Genomic DNA, 14,896 nt, shown 5'->3' with positions numbered 1-14,896 from the left:
ACAGAGAAACCCTGTCTTGAAAAACAAAAACAAAACAAAAAAGGTAAAACAAAACAAAAAACAATGTATGAAGCCCTTTGAGTTGGAAATGAACCAGTCTAATGTTGAATTTTGAAAAACGATTGCTTATGTTGGGTTTCTATATAGATGATCACCATTTGCATAAAAACTACCTCTTTTCTCCCAATGCTCAGTCCTTTTTGTCCCAGTGAATCCACATGCAAATGTCCTACTTCTTCCTGTGGAGGTGTGACAGGCACTCGGATCCTAAACTGTCCAGGACAGAAGTTTGCAGTCGCTTCCTTCCCAACTGTGTGTCCTGTGGACATTTTAGTAGTTACCAACTTGATTCCTTGTGCAGACCAAACCCACGAAGTCGGCCTCTGCTCCCTTTTCTTCACTGCGGGTCTTCCTGCCCAATATATCCCCAATGTAATTGAAACTCTGAGCTATGGACACCATCCTGATCCAAGCTGTCAGTCACTCCTCATGAACTCCTCTTGCATCCCTTTGCCTCCACCTAGGCTGCTCCATCTGGGCTGACTGGCTGCTCCTTACTCCACTTAGAATGCTGCTTTCAACTGGGTGGTGATGGTGCACGTCTTTACAGCACTCTGAGTTGGAGGCCAGCCTGGTCTACAGAGCGAGTTCCAGGACAGCCAGGGTTGTCTCCTGCATATGCTTCCTATGGCTGCCATGATAACACACCACATCCTCAGTGGCTCAAAACAATAGAACTTTCTTCTTTCATGGTTCTGGAGGTGGGATGTCCAAAATCAGAGTAGTCAGAACTACCCCCCTTTGAAGGTGTTAGGAAAAAAAAATCCTTCCTGACCTGAGGCATTTCTTAGCTGGTGGCAACAGGAGTATAAACTCTACATCCATTTTCACATGGCTGCATTCTCCACTTCTGTGTCCTCTGCCCCTCTACTAAGGATACCAGTCATCAGACTTAAGACCCACCATGAATCCAGTATATCATCTTGAGATCCTTAACTGCTGTCTTAGTTACTGTTCTATTGCTGTGAAGAAACACCATGATGGGGCAACTTATCAAAGGAAGCATTTACTTGGGGGCTTGCTTACAGTTTCAGAGGGTTAGTCCACCACCATCGTATTGGTGAGTGTGATGGCAGGCACGCACAGAAGAAGTGGCTAAGAACTTACATCCTGGTCCACAGGCAGCAGGCAGAGCAAGGATGAGATTAAGCCTGGCGTAGGCTTTTGAAACCTCAAGCTTACCCCCAGTGACACACATCTTCCAATAAGGCCACACTCTTGTGGGGTATTCACCAGAGAAGACTGCTTGGATATGGGTTTAAGCCAATAGAAAGTCTTTATTAGCTGGCCAGAAACTACTACACTGGGTGTTTGGGATCCCAGTGTAATCCTGGCCCTTTCTTTCTCAGGGTGAGCTTTTAAGCGCGCGCGCGCACACACACACACACACACACACACACACACACACACACACACACACACACACACATGTTCTGGGTTAGTACACTTCAGTTAACCAGAACAGTTAGCCAGAAGCAGAACTACAGAAGCCAAAAAGCAAGGTTAGTATACTTAGAGACTTTCCCAGAACTATGGGCTTTGATGGGTTAGGCCTTTGTTTTAGTTTTGGCAGGTGGTGCTATGTGTTTTACAGCCTCGATGGCATTTTCATCATGGAGTCAGTTGTGCTGAGGTCTAGGGCCCTGTTATAACACCTCCCAATCCTTCTTCAACAGTTCATCAACCGGAAACCAAACATTCAAATATATGAGTCTATGGAGGTCATTCTTATTCAAACCACCACGACTACATATACAAACCCTCCTCTTTCCAAACAGGCTACATTCTGAGAATTTGGGGTGAATGTTATTCAATTTACTACTCGACTTTTCGAGGTGATTTGCTTGATGCACCCCTCTGAGACCCCATCCTTCATACCCTAATTACTCTTATCTCCCTCCTTGACTTCTCTGTTCATCACTGCTTGACAGTCTAGACAGTAATTCACTTACATTTATTTTCCTTCCCGCTCAGTTTTGAACTTCTTGGAGAACGGATTTGGTTTGTCTTGCTCACAGGTGTGCTCCCAGAGTCAAATCAAACGCCCACAGTTTGAAGCAGCTATGCAATAAGTACGTGTTGAGTCAGTGACTCAGTCTTGAACTTGGGGCTCCAGGCCACGGTGGGGCCAGTACTGTCTCTTTGTCTCTCCTCTCTACAGGTTCGAACTCATTCAGCTGATGGACCTGCTCATAATCAGGAATGACCTGTGCCATTCACCTGCCCACAAAAGCTCTATAAAGTGTCTTTTTCTTTCTCTGTTTGTGTAGAGACTACATATCCGTGTGTGTGTAGGTCCCTCATGTGGCAAGACAGACAAGGATATCAGTTGTCTTGCTCTGTCACTCTTTTATTCCCTCAAAATAGGGTCTGTTACTAAAACTGGAACTAGGCTAGCAGCCAGCAAAGCCCAGCAATCCCCCTTTCTCCACTCTCCACAGTTCTGGGGTTACAAGTGCCCTCAGCCATACTTGGCCTTTCTACAAGGGCTCTGGAGATATGGAATCAGATCCCCCATGCTTATGCAGCAAGTGCTCTCACCCACTGAGCCATCTTCCCAAGCCTTTTGGAGGCTCCTATTGTAGCAGGTTGGTTTGCTAACCATGCAATTTCCTTCATTAAAACGAAAACACCATTGACATGTGTGAAGTGTTGCTTCCCCGAGCTACTCATCTTCAGTAAATATCTATGTGGACTGTGTCTGGTCTTCCTCCTATTGGGGTTGAAGGTTTTCTATGTGTACTGGATAGTTTTATGTCAACCCGACACAGGCTAGAGTCAGCAGAGAGGAGGGAACCTCAATGGAGAAAATGCTTCCATATGATCTGACTGTAGGCAAGCCTGTAGGGCATTTTCTTAATTAATGATTTCTGGGGAGGGACCAGCCATTTTAGGTGGTGCCATCCCTGGGCTGGTGGTCCTGGGTTCTATAAGAAAGCAGGCTGAGCAAGCTGAGTGGAGCAAGCCAATAAGCAGCTCTCCTCCATGGCCTCTGCATGAGCTGCTGCCTCCAGGTTCTTGCTCTGCTTAAGTTCCTGCCCTCACTGCTTTTGATGATGAACTGTTATATGAAACTGTGAGTAAATAAACCCTTTCCTCTCCAAGTTGCTTTGGTTATGGTGTTTCATCACAGCAATAGTGACCCTAAGACACTATGATTCCAGCTTTGGGTACAGTAAAGACCATAAGATAAGAGGTAGGGAGAATATAGGTAAATGGACTTGGTTTTAGCATATTCCCCCTAGGGTTGTGTAAGGAGTCCTTTTCTGTCCCACCAGCCAGCTCCCAAATAATGACACAAAGACTTCTTATTAATTATGAAAACTCGGCCTATAGTTTAAGCTTGTTCCTAACTAGTTCTTATAACGTAAGTTAACCCATTTATATTAATCTACATTCTATCATGTGGCATTACCTCTCTTCCACCTTGCACCTCCTGTTTCTTCTTTGTGTCTCCTGGTGTCTTCCGCATGCCTGGATGCCTCCTCCTCTTCCTTTCTCTCTCTGGAAATTCCACCTATATCTCTTGCCTAGCTATTGGGCATTTAGCTTTTTCTTACACTAATCACAGCAATACACCTTCACACAGTGTACAAATATCCCACAACATTTCCCCCTTTTTGTCTAAATAGAAAGGAAAGGTTTTAACTCTAACATAGTAAAACTATATACAATAAGAATAATTATCAGGTGAGAATTACATTCACAATGTCCAGTCCATTAGTGTTGGCAAATTCAAAGAAAATACTCCATTATCTATTCTGTCTTGGTGAGTCCAAAGTTTTGTATCTGAATTACTTTCTATCAAAACTAAGGAAAACTGTAACCAAAACTATCTAATCTTCAACCCCATCAGAGGACCCAAAAAGGATATAATATTACCTGATTAAACAGGAAGTGCAGAGCAAGCAATTTCCAAAACAAGAAATGACAAAGACATTTAGCTGCCTGGACAGTCACCCAAGGTTCCTCTGCAATGTTGAGGCATCCATCTTCAGTCTACAGGCCTAGAATATCTGACAGACTTTTCTGTGAAGCAGGAATTTTGAACAACTATCCTACCTTGTCTTGGCAAAGTGTGGCAGTCACTTTCTTTTGTGTCCTGCTTGTCCAGTTTGGACAGCATACTGTCAGCAGTAGAGGCAAGGGCAGTTTCTTTCCCAGTGACTAACTTTCCCACAATGAAAGCAAACTCCATATGGAGGTTCTTCAATGCCCATCATCCTTTTTTGAAGTAGATTGGTGCTGCCAGGAGTAGACGTGTCATGAAAAACCTTAAAACATCTTAAATGCCATATTGTGTAGATCTCTGAAGTATTTGAAGACCATCTATCTACCTAAAATATATCTCTATTTGACCTTGAAAACATACCTAACATGATTATAAGTTTGATTGTTATAGGTGATTAACTACTAACCTGTATTTATTATCCTAAATTGCTTTCAAGGACTAAAACTTTACATTTTAAAATGAACTGCATAGGTACAATACCTTAAACAAGAGTAGAAACATGTACAGAACATAACAAAAATAACCTTAAATTTTTATCAATATACAAAAACCCATACCAATGTAAAATATTTTAGACTAGTGTTTGTTCAAAAGTAGACTTAACAATATACCCTTTTATCCCATCATTTCTATACTACACCCCTTTTTCCCTTCAGAAAGAGATCCCTAAATCTAATCTCCTTTGTTCAGCTTTTTCCCTGACCATGACTAGTAACAATTTGTAACCAACCCCCCTAAATGATGACAAACATTCATAACCTACCAAACAACCAAAAACCACCCACCCCACTTCTTGGGAATGTGGGCATTGTGTTCTCTATACTGCTTCCGTTGTATAGGGTTGATGATATCTTTAGGGGACCCTGAGAAAGCTGGGATAATGGTCAAGTCCTGGAAGAGCTAGCTGTATTATTTTTTTGTTTACTCTCTGTGTGATGGGAAAGTGCAGAGCTTATCTTAAGTCTTGGCTGGATAGTCTGTGAGACTGGACCAGCTCAGCTAGCAGCTTTGAAGTTGTTCTGGATGCAGAATTTTGACGAAACTGCAACAGAGGCATTCTGAGAGTCTGGATCACTTGGGCTACCTGTCTTTACTGGTTTCTGGTCCTTTTTTTCTGAAAACACATGAACTTTTAAAGGTAACTATATATCTGCATTAACACAAGTATGGAATGTGCAGTGTGCACAAGTCAGTTAAAGATGAGTTTTTGTTTTATGTTTGAGCAAATTAAAAGATATTTGTTAACTTAATATGTTTGTTTAGACTGTATAACCAAACTTCTATACATGTGATATAATGTCATGTAATAATAGGTCATGAGGACTCTGTAGCCAACCAGATGTATCATGTCTCATCCAGTCTCAGAATTGTTTCCATGTCGAGGGATCAGCATATATGTCACCTGTCCTGGAATCTTTCTTGGTTGGTTTCTTTCTTTATGTCTATAGCCAAGATTTTGAGGAGGTCTCCCCCAATCAAATTTGATCTTCATTACTTTTTTATGTTTATTTAAATTTATTTTAAATGCATTGGTGTGAGGTGTCAGATCCCCTGGAACTGGATTTACAGACAGTTGTGAGCTGCCATGTGGGTGCTAGGAATGGAACCCAGGTCGCCTGGAAGAGCAGACAGTGCTCTTAACCTCTGAGCCCTTCCTCGAGCCCCGATCTTCATTAATTTTGAAGAGAACCATAATTTTTTGCTTCCTGTGTAATCAAAGGCATAACCTCTCCCTCAATGCAGCACATTTCCCAACTTCCATTTTGAAGCCAAGACATCTCTAAAGTATATAGGCTGGTTTAATTCAGGAGTCCTTTTCATAATCCAATGTCTCTCAGCAGCTGCCATTCACTCATCAGCATTCACAAAATTCAAAGTCAACAAAGCAGCATACAGGATCCAGATGCCCTGTGCATTTCCCATCTTTACATGGCTTTTTTCTTTTCTATTACTTTACTCTCTCTTTAAAGACTTTACTACTATTTTTAAACTATTTATTTTTTTCTATGACTGTCTACACCCATTTTTTTACTGTATCTGTTTAAAGGCCTTTTCCATCTGGACTGCTTTACTGCATGCCTGCAGCCTTCTCTGGCTGCATAAGCCAAGCCATAAACCTGTTGCATGGTTCCATGCATGGCGCTGGCTGGTTCAAACTTACAGGTAGCGGCTAGGAGCCATCTGAGAGACTGTGGACCAGGAAGCCACATCTGGCTCAGTGTTTGTGTGTTTGGAACTTTTTAAAAAGATTTTTCACGTCCTATGTGGAAATACATGCCCCCATGTTGGATGCCATATGTAATGAGTCTTTCTCTGTCTCACCAGCCAGTTCCCAAATAATGATATGAAGGCTTCTTATTAATTATGAAAGCTCAGTCTATAGCTTAGGCTTGTTCCTAACTAGCTCTTATAACTTAAATTAACCCATTTATATTAACCTACATTCTGCCACATGGCCTTACCTCTCTTCCATCTTACACTTCCTGTTTCCTCTTCATGTCTGGCTGGTGACTCCACCTTTCTTTTTTCCAGAGTCCTCTCTGTCCCCACAAATCCCACCTAACCTCTTCCTGTCTAGCTATTGGCCATTCAGCTCTTTATTACACCAATCACAGTGACACATCTTCACACAGTGTACAAATATCCCACAACAGGGGTGGAGTATGCTTTGCTCTGTTTCTGTATCCCAGGCCCTGCCAGTTTCCACTACTGTGGTAGACACTCAGTAAATAAATGAATAGATGGCTGGCTGGATAGATGAACAGAAAACCATATGGTCACTTCTATCATTTACATTTATTTCAAAGGTAAAGTAGACCAAATTTACCCAAATTCAGGCCTTGCACAGACAGATGCATTCAACTCTGTCATTCTTGTTTTCCGGCTGCCTCTAACACTCTAGTTCTTGTATGTGTATCTCATAGACTTCAACAGTTAGGAAGCCTTGCTGATAACTGGATATTATCAATGACAGCAATGACCAACACAATTAGAATGTAGTCAGATAAAGAGACAATCAGCAGCCAGGCCTCCTGCTTTGGGCAGGCCTGTAATCCTGGCTACTTAGGAAGGAGGATCAAAAGTTCAAGGCCAGCCTGTGTAGAGAGTGAACTTAAGGTTAGACTGGGCAACTCAGCAAGATCCTGTCTCAAAACAAAAGAGAAAGAGGACTGGGGATGTAGCTTAATGGTAGAACACTTTGCTGCCACGCAGCAGACCCTGGGTTCAGGCCCCAGCACCACAGAAAGGAAGGGCAACCAGTGAGAAGGGGGCTGCAGTGTAGAAGCAGAGCAATTGCAATCCAGGCAGCAGCCACCAAAGCTCCCATGTTGCTACTCAGGACAACTAGCTCAGGAGGTGTATCACAGGGTGTACTGGGAATGGCATCAATGACACAGGCTTTTAAATCACAGTTCTAGCTAGCCTGGAATCTCTAACCATCAGCCTGTTCTGGACCAGAACTGAGGTAGGGTATATCATGTTGATGGAATATCAAAACAGGTGGACATTAGTTTTTGGTTTTTTTTTTTTTTTGTTTTGCTTTGTTTTTTGTTTCTCTGTTTTAGCTCTGGCTATCCTGGAACTCGCTTTGTAGACCATTCTGGCCTTGGACTGACAAAGATTCACCTGCCTCTGCCTCCTGAGTGCTGAAAATAAAGGCATGCACCACCATGGCCCGGCTTAAACATTTGTAGTAGGAAGTTTTGCTGTGTCCCACCTGGTTCCACAGCCACTCAGTCCCAAGTAAACATACAAAGTCTTGCCAGGCGGTGGTGGTGCATGCCTTTAATCCCAGCACTGGGGAGGCAGAGCCAGGCAGATCTCTGTGAGTTCGAGGGCAGCCTGGACTACAGAGTGAGTTCCAGGAAAGGCACAAAGCTACACAGAGAAACCCTGTTTCAGAAAACAAACAAACAAAAAGACAGGGTACTACATAGCCCTGGCTGTCCTGGAACTTGTCCTAGAACTCACTATGCAGACCAGGCTGGCTTCAAACTCACAGAGATCCACCTGCCTCTGCCCCAAGTGCTGGGATTAAAGACGTGCGCCACCACATCTGACACCCATTAAGTTTTTAATGTATTGACTCATGAAAGTTTAAACACGGGTGCCAGCTCTGGCTGGTTTGTGGCTGTTAAACAAGAATGACAGTTGATCCTAAACATACAATGTAGAGGGCAGGGGAGAGGACTCCGTTGGTAAAGAGCTTTCCAGGCATCAGAAGGGCCTGAGTTTGATCCTCCAGAACTCACACTTACAAGTTGGGTTTTAGTGGTGCACACATGCTAATTCCAGCAGGGTGGTGGAGACAGGAGGGTCCCTGGAGCTTGCTGGCCAGCCAGCCAGTCTAGCCAAATAAGAGAGCTCTAGGTTCAGTGAGAGACCCTGTGCCAAAATATAAGGTGGAGAGTGCCCAAGAAAGACACTGTGTGTTGACCTCCATACATGCACACGCACTGTGTGCATACCTATACACACATGACACAAACTGGATTTTAAATGTACAAATTTAATAACCAAGGGATTATTTCAAGCACCAGTGACTGTAAGAATCCCTTTCAGGGCACAAGGTTCTGGTCATCAGCTAATACCCAGGGAACAGCAGGTATCCAAGTCAACCTGGCCTAGAAATTCACCCAGAGCACTTGTCCCTGGGACACATAGGGAGGCACTACACAGTGGCATGCAGAGGTTTTTCTCCACTTCTCTCTGCTGCCAGGGTGGTGGCCTGGCACAGTAGTGAGATGAACAGGTCTGCACTTTAGACAGAGCAGAAGCAGGAGAGTGCCCTGAACACTGGAAGCCTAATGGGGCCAATGAAAGACAGGGCTACTGCAGAAGTTCCTGCTAACCTGTGAGCGGAGGCCATGTGGGACTCTGTTGGGCCCCTGTGTGACGATTTTTAAAAATACTTCCAAGTTGATCATCAGGAAGACGGACTCTTCGCGGTGGATAGTTTTGACAAAGGTGGCATTTGTAACCTCACATCTATGGATAGTTTTGACAAAGGTGGTGTGTATAACCTCACATCTATGCTACCCCAAAAGGACATCATGCTAACCCCCGAGCCAGACTTCAAACAGCTAGGATCTGCTTTCCTTCCGTCCTTAAATGGTATCATTTGGAACGCAGCCTTTTGAGTCCGGCCTCTCAGCACAATGCATGTGAGAGGAACCTTGTATTAAGAGCCTGAGAAAGAGAAACTGCATTCTGGGAAGAAAAGCCCATCCTCTCCACCTTCTGGCCCTCTGGCCATGTGTCTGCCGGCACACACATAATAAAACACACACACCCCCGCCCCCACCATGCCCCATCCCCCATCCCATCATGCACACACACACATAATAAAATTTTGAAAGGGAAAGTTGACATATACCCCTTTAAAAAGTAATTTTTATCCTATACACACCCCACCTACAGATGCAGAGCAGATTTGCTCACTCAGCAATTCTGAAAAACTAGAAACAGTCCAGAGTTTCTGAAGGAATTAACTGTGGCACATCACACAGTGGAGCACCGTGAAGCCAAGGAGAGAGGTGAGGCAGATGCATACATGCTGAATGTGAGTTTCACTCTCAACTGGAAACATTTTAGCAAAAGAATGTATCATTTTCTTACATTGGCATCATCACTAAGTTTTAGGTGATAGTTTAAAGGGTATACAGAAACATGAAAAACAGGTCAACCTGAGTAGCGGTTAAGATGGCTTGGAGGGGCTTTACCTATTACCTTTTGATAACATTTGAACTGTTTACTACAAGCACAGTAACTTGTCTACAGATGCTGGCAGGGTCCTCTGACGGCCCACGTGTGCTGTGGATGGGCTCCTCAGGCTAGCAGGCTCCATGTCATCGTCTCAAAGGGAAAAGCCCTCTTTCCCTTTCCTCTCCAGCCACCCCCAAACCCAAGCATATCTGACAGGCCTGTCATTTCTGAAAATCAGGACTTCTACACTGGGAAGTGAAGGAGAGCTGGGGCTAAAAAGTGGGGGGAACCAAGGACTAAGCTAGCTTTCCCAGTTCTTCACGAGCATTAACGGATCCCCATGCCCCTACCTGTGGATCTGTCCAGCAGAGACCCTCCACAGCTGCACAGGGCTGTTAACTGAAGACAGGTCTGTGGAGACAGCACATATCCACTGTATACAACGCGAGAACATGTGAATGACCTATTGATGCTGGAATACCAACGCAATTTCTAGAGCCTTGAATTGAAAAGGGCTCCAGGAAATGCTTGAGAACTTTAGGTCAGTGGTGGGATGAGAAACCAAGGCAAGCTGCTTATAGCCCACTGGTTTTTTAGTCTATGGCCAGTGGCCTGGAGGGCACTTGCTGGTGTCCAGTGGTGGGGTAGGGTGAGATGTGTTAAGCTCTCATACCTGGAGAACTGAATGGATCTGACGTGTGTCCAAAGGACATTGACACCATGGTGGCCCGGTAGGGGCCTGTTATATTCTTTCCTCATAATCACTTTAATACTGAGAGTGTTCACACTTGGATTCACATGGCCATTCAAAACAAGAGGCTGAAGGGGGCAGGGCAAGTGGCCCTTGTGAAGAGCAAGTCTGAACCCCAACCCACTGCCTGCTTCAAACCTGCCCATGTCTCTGAGCTCTACAGGCAGTGGCTAGAGGCCGGCCACAGACCTCAGCTGTGTTTACTTCCTCTGCACAGCTGTTCTGGGATCAGAGGGCTGAGGACATTGAAAAGCACTATAAACTGGCTTTGTTTCCTGTTAACAATGGCTGCTTCCACTGAAGCCTCTATGTGTGAGTGCGCACACGCGCGCGTGCGCTTCCCCTACCTGTCCTGGGGGTCCCAGGACAGGATGAGAAAGAAGCCTCTTTGGGGCTTGATCCCTTCCCTCCCATTGGATAGCAGACTCAACCTGTCTCCAGGACTGAAGCTTCTCTTCAGAAGGGAATGGGTCTGACTGAGTGCCAAAATGCTGAGGCATGAGCAAAGAAACAGCAAAGGGTGGCCTCCAGCATCTTCCTGAAGTCACCACAGGAGCATTTAAACCCCTCAGATACTGAGCCACTCCTCATTTGGAAGAGGCAAGGGTGAACAAGTCACGGGGACTGCATCAAGATAAGGCCCAGCTCTGCCCGCCTACGCAGCGAGACACACGGCATCCTGGCCCTGCTTCCCTCTAGTGAGAGCCTGGTACAAGTGCACAGGCCATTCAGTCCTCTCTGGCCACAGGTCTCCGTCAATGGCCCCTTCCATACTGAAAACTCTCCATCCACTTCTTTTAAAACGTTTTATTCAATAATATATACTTTTAAAATAATATGTAACTGCCCATCATGCCATACACTGCCCCGATCCCATCTGTGGAGTCTGTGATCAGCCAGTCCTTGGGATTTGCTGGAGCAACAAGGCAGCCATGGGACAGGGCAAGGGCACGGGGGGCAACAGTAACCAACAACCATTTTTGCATACCCTTCACATTTCCCATGCTTTCTGGGTCGGGAGGAAGTCAACAGGAAGCCAAAGGCATGTGAACCTTTTACATTCGGAAGTGAGGTCTGATATACGGTGGTGGGCTGCCCTTCAGGTGGTCTAGTTCGTGCTCGCCAAGCCTGCCACCATTTTGTGTCTGCTCTCGGGACGTGATCTCGCTACACGCGTTAAGACGTTTGATTTGGTTCTTGTTCTGCTTATGGAAAAGTGTGAGGAACCGCAACAGACCTGGGGAGAGATGGGAGGAGGGGAAAGAGGGCATTAATCAATCTGAGCCAGAGTGAGGCAGGCCACCAGGGACAGGGTGCAAGCTTGTCTTCTCCATGTCACTCCATGGGACATGAGCACAGGCCTTCAAGTGTCCTCTTCCTGCTCTTTGACACCAACAGAGGCAGCCATTGGCCTGCCTTCTGGAGAGGAACTCTGGCCACATCATGCCACCATCAATTCTCTTGCCCTGACCTTCAAGTTCAGGTGCTGATGCAAATGCCTTGACCATTCTGGCAAGCCAGACAATAGGTCCAGCTCCAGGGTCTCTCAGACCTGACATTTCCTGAGGGTGTCTTGAGTCTATTTACTCAGGGAAAGGGCTGAATCTATTAATCACTGAAGGGCAGCAGGTGGGCTCAAAATTTTCAACCTGCCCCTGAAAAGAGCTAGCTGTCTAGCATGACCTCCTTCCGTAACGATCACGGTAAAGCAGGTGATTGACAGGCCAGTGACTAGATTCTAGATGTGGAAAGTACTTGGCATCCAGTAAGCTGTCTCAGTCACTTTGTGGAAACTTCCCTTGGGGATAGGGTTCTTTCTACTGCTTATGAGAAAAGCTGCCCATGCATGTTAATTACATTGCATCCAAGCTCTTCAGCTATTGTCCAAGGGTCCAATGCAGAGGTATTAGTGAGGGATAAAAGCACATGCACCCAAGACCCCTACCATCAGCCAAATGATGGCACAGGCCCACATTCACATGCGTTTGCTGCAAGGAGTGGTGGGGAGAGATGATCACAAATGCCCAAGCCTGGGTCCTAAGATTAGTCATGTAACAAGTCAGTCCTGAGAAACAGGGGTCTTGAGTGCCGCCACTGAGAAACAAGTAGAGAACATGTCCACCATGACACTCCAGTCCCACTCCTAAAGAAGTCGTCACACACAAGTGATGGCCTTAGCCACCGCGTAGATCTTCGAAGCGCCAGGTTTATGCCTGCGCTCCCCACCTCCCCCAAGATAGGGAATGCAAGTTAAGGTCCCCAGCAACTGATTTGTCTCCTAGTTGGGAAGGTCAGGCATTGTCAACATACATTTTTATTTAGGAAAACTGGATTTTACATGGCACCCCATGTCAATCATCTAGGGCTACACCATGGAACTGGGTCTGTAGCGTTCACTTGGAAAGGGATCACAACACAGGCAGTGTTGTTTTCCTGCAGACAGAAGGCTCCCTGGTTCTTGAAGATTATCCAAGCTTGCCTCTGGATATCAAGATTTCTGTCCAAAACTTAAGTTACCATTTACAGCAAGAAGAGCCAGCAAGTGAAAAACTTAAATTTATTGATTCAAAGTTTGTTTTTTAATCCCCCAATACATGCAGTTCAGGGTTAAGTGTCACATTTGTAGCACATTGTTGAGTACTGACACAAAAGTATGCATCAGCTGCATAATCCAACCTTGCCAGCTTCTACAACAAAGACCCTCCACCCCCCCACAGCACAAAAGCAAGTGCTCTTGGCCACCTCCCTTCCCCATCATCCCCACACTGGGATTCAGTTTTTAAAGCAGGACACACTTCAGTTTTAATTTATTAAACTCCCCGACAAACTCAGGTTATGTGTTCACAAGATCTGCTTGCTTTTGCTTTCAGAAGGGCTGGCATTCTGCAACCATCTCTCCCCAGCTCTTATCCACTCACTCACGTCAAGAGGGAGATGCCCTTTCCTGGGGGTGTCTGGGAATCTGAACTGGTATTAAAGCAAACGGTTAACTGGCTCCTACATTTATCTCAATGCACATAGAGACTCTTCCTGTCGTTCCTGTCCCCAGCCTCTGCTGACACAGCAGCATGCTCCTGGAGAAACTAGGTTGTTTCCCTGAGTAGGCACAGACCCTAAGGCCCTTGGCAACGACCTCTCAAGGACCACTGGACCCAAGCCAGGGGCAGTGTCCTCTCCAGGCACATCTGTGACAGCAGCTTAGTGTCCCCTAAGTGCTCCTTGGTTCCCAGGAGTCTGAGCCCTTCAAGGCTTCCCTTTACAACATTTTTCTTACTGGATCCTTTCCTGTCACCTGTCCCTCCTCAGCCACCCTCTCTAAGCATCCCGGACTCCTAGCTCCTTTCTCTTAGCAGTCAGCCAGAGAATGCTTTCCTTTCCACAAGAGGACCCATGTGCCCTAAGCCAGGTGGGCATGGACATGTTAGGGGAAGGTGCACGAGGAGGCCTGGCTGGAACTCTGCTCCACAGCAAGCCTCAGTAACAAGTGTTCTCATTAGACAGGCAATGGCTTCTACCCAGTCACCCATAACAACGGCAGGAGCGGGGTCAGCTGACTGGAACCTGAAAAGAACAAACTGCCACAACACACTTCTAAGTAGCATTCTCAGCATGGCTTTCTTAGCCCAGGCAACCTTGATGTCATGCTCCTTGTGGATACCAAGGAGAGCCACTGATCTGGAGCCTCTGCTCAGCACACCAGGTGCAGGTTCTTGAACACAGGTAGTACCTGAGATGATAGTGCAACACTACCCTGGTCCCCACGGTTTGTTTTTGTTTTTGTTCTTCATTAGGAAATAATCAAGTTCTTGTCATAGGCACTTTTAACTTGTTATAAGGTAATGAAGCAAACAAATGAAAATTACTGAGATGAGTTTAAGAAGTATATATTCACTGTAAAGGATACTGAGTGGGTAAATTTACCAGTTTAGTTTGAATAGAAAACTAGACTCTTACCCCTACACACATACACACACAAACACACTTTAAAACTCTCCAAACCCAAGTAAAATCTCCAGGGGGCTAGACCCAGGTACACCTAGCCCCAAGGTAGATTTGGAGACAGGCAAAAAGAGGTCTACTAGATTTACTGCAACTTGGGAAAGACCAGCCTAGGAAGAGTCCAGATTCAAAGGGAGCAAGCATTAAGCCCAAGTATGCTCCACAGCTAAGGAGAAGAGAGGTAAAGTACAGGTACTGCTGCATACAAAGGACATCCCGCTGAGCTGTCACTCAAGGACCTCTCTCCTAGAGCATGCCAAAGGGGAAGGTCAGGGGAACATGGCCAACTCTCCTCCCACACCTTTTTACTGTCTCTGGATGACCCAGGGCAAAGAGGTGGGGCTACTGCTCAATCAAGACCATCCAAG

General features: G+C 45.6%; 1 protein-coding gene across 3 annotated transcripts in view; it reads right to left on the bottom strand.

The window, feature by feature from the left end:
* Positions 1-11,321: 11,321 nt before the first annotated feature.
* Csnk2a2 (casein kinase 2 alpha 2) overlaps positions 11,322-14,896 on the bottom strand; it is a 41,382-nt gene continuing 37,807 nt past the window's right edge. For all 3 annotated transcript variants that reach the window (XM_052727115.1, XM_052727116.1, XM_052727117.1), the window contains one exon: positions 11,322-11,766. The gene's annotated coding sequence lies outside the window, so the exon portion shown is untranslated. The remainder of the gene's footprint in view (positions 11,767-14,896) is intronic.

This window comes from Peromyscus californicus, unplaced genomic scaffold, assembly GCF_007827085.1.
Source record: "Peromyscus californicus insignis strain IS unplaced genomic scaffold, ASM782708v3 Scaffold_8__1_contigs__length_139910024, whole genome shotgun sequence".
In the NCBI taxonomy this organism is placed as follows: domain Eukaryota; kingdom Metazoa; phylum Chordata; class Mammalia; order Rodentia; family Cricetidae; genus Peromyscus; species Peromyscus californicus.
The sequence above is the reverse complement of the archived record's forward strand: the minus strand, read 5'-3'. Positions and strand labels throughout refer to the sequence as shown.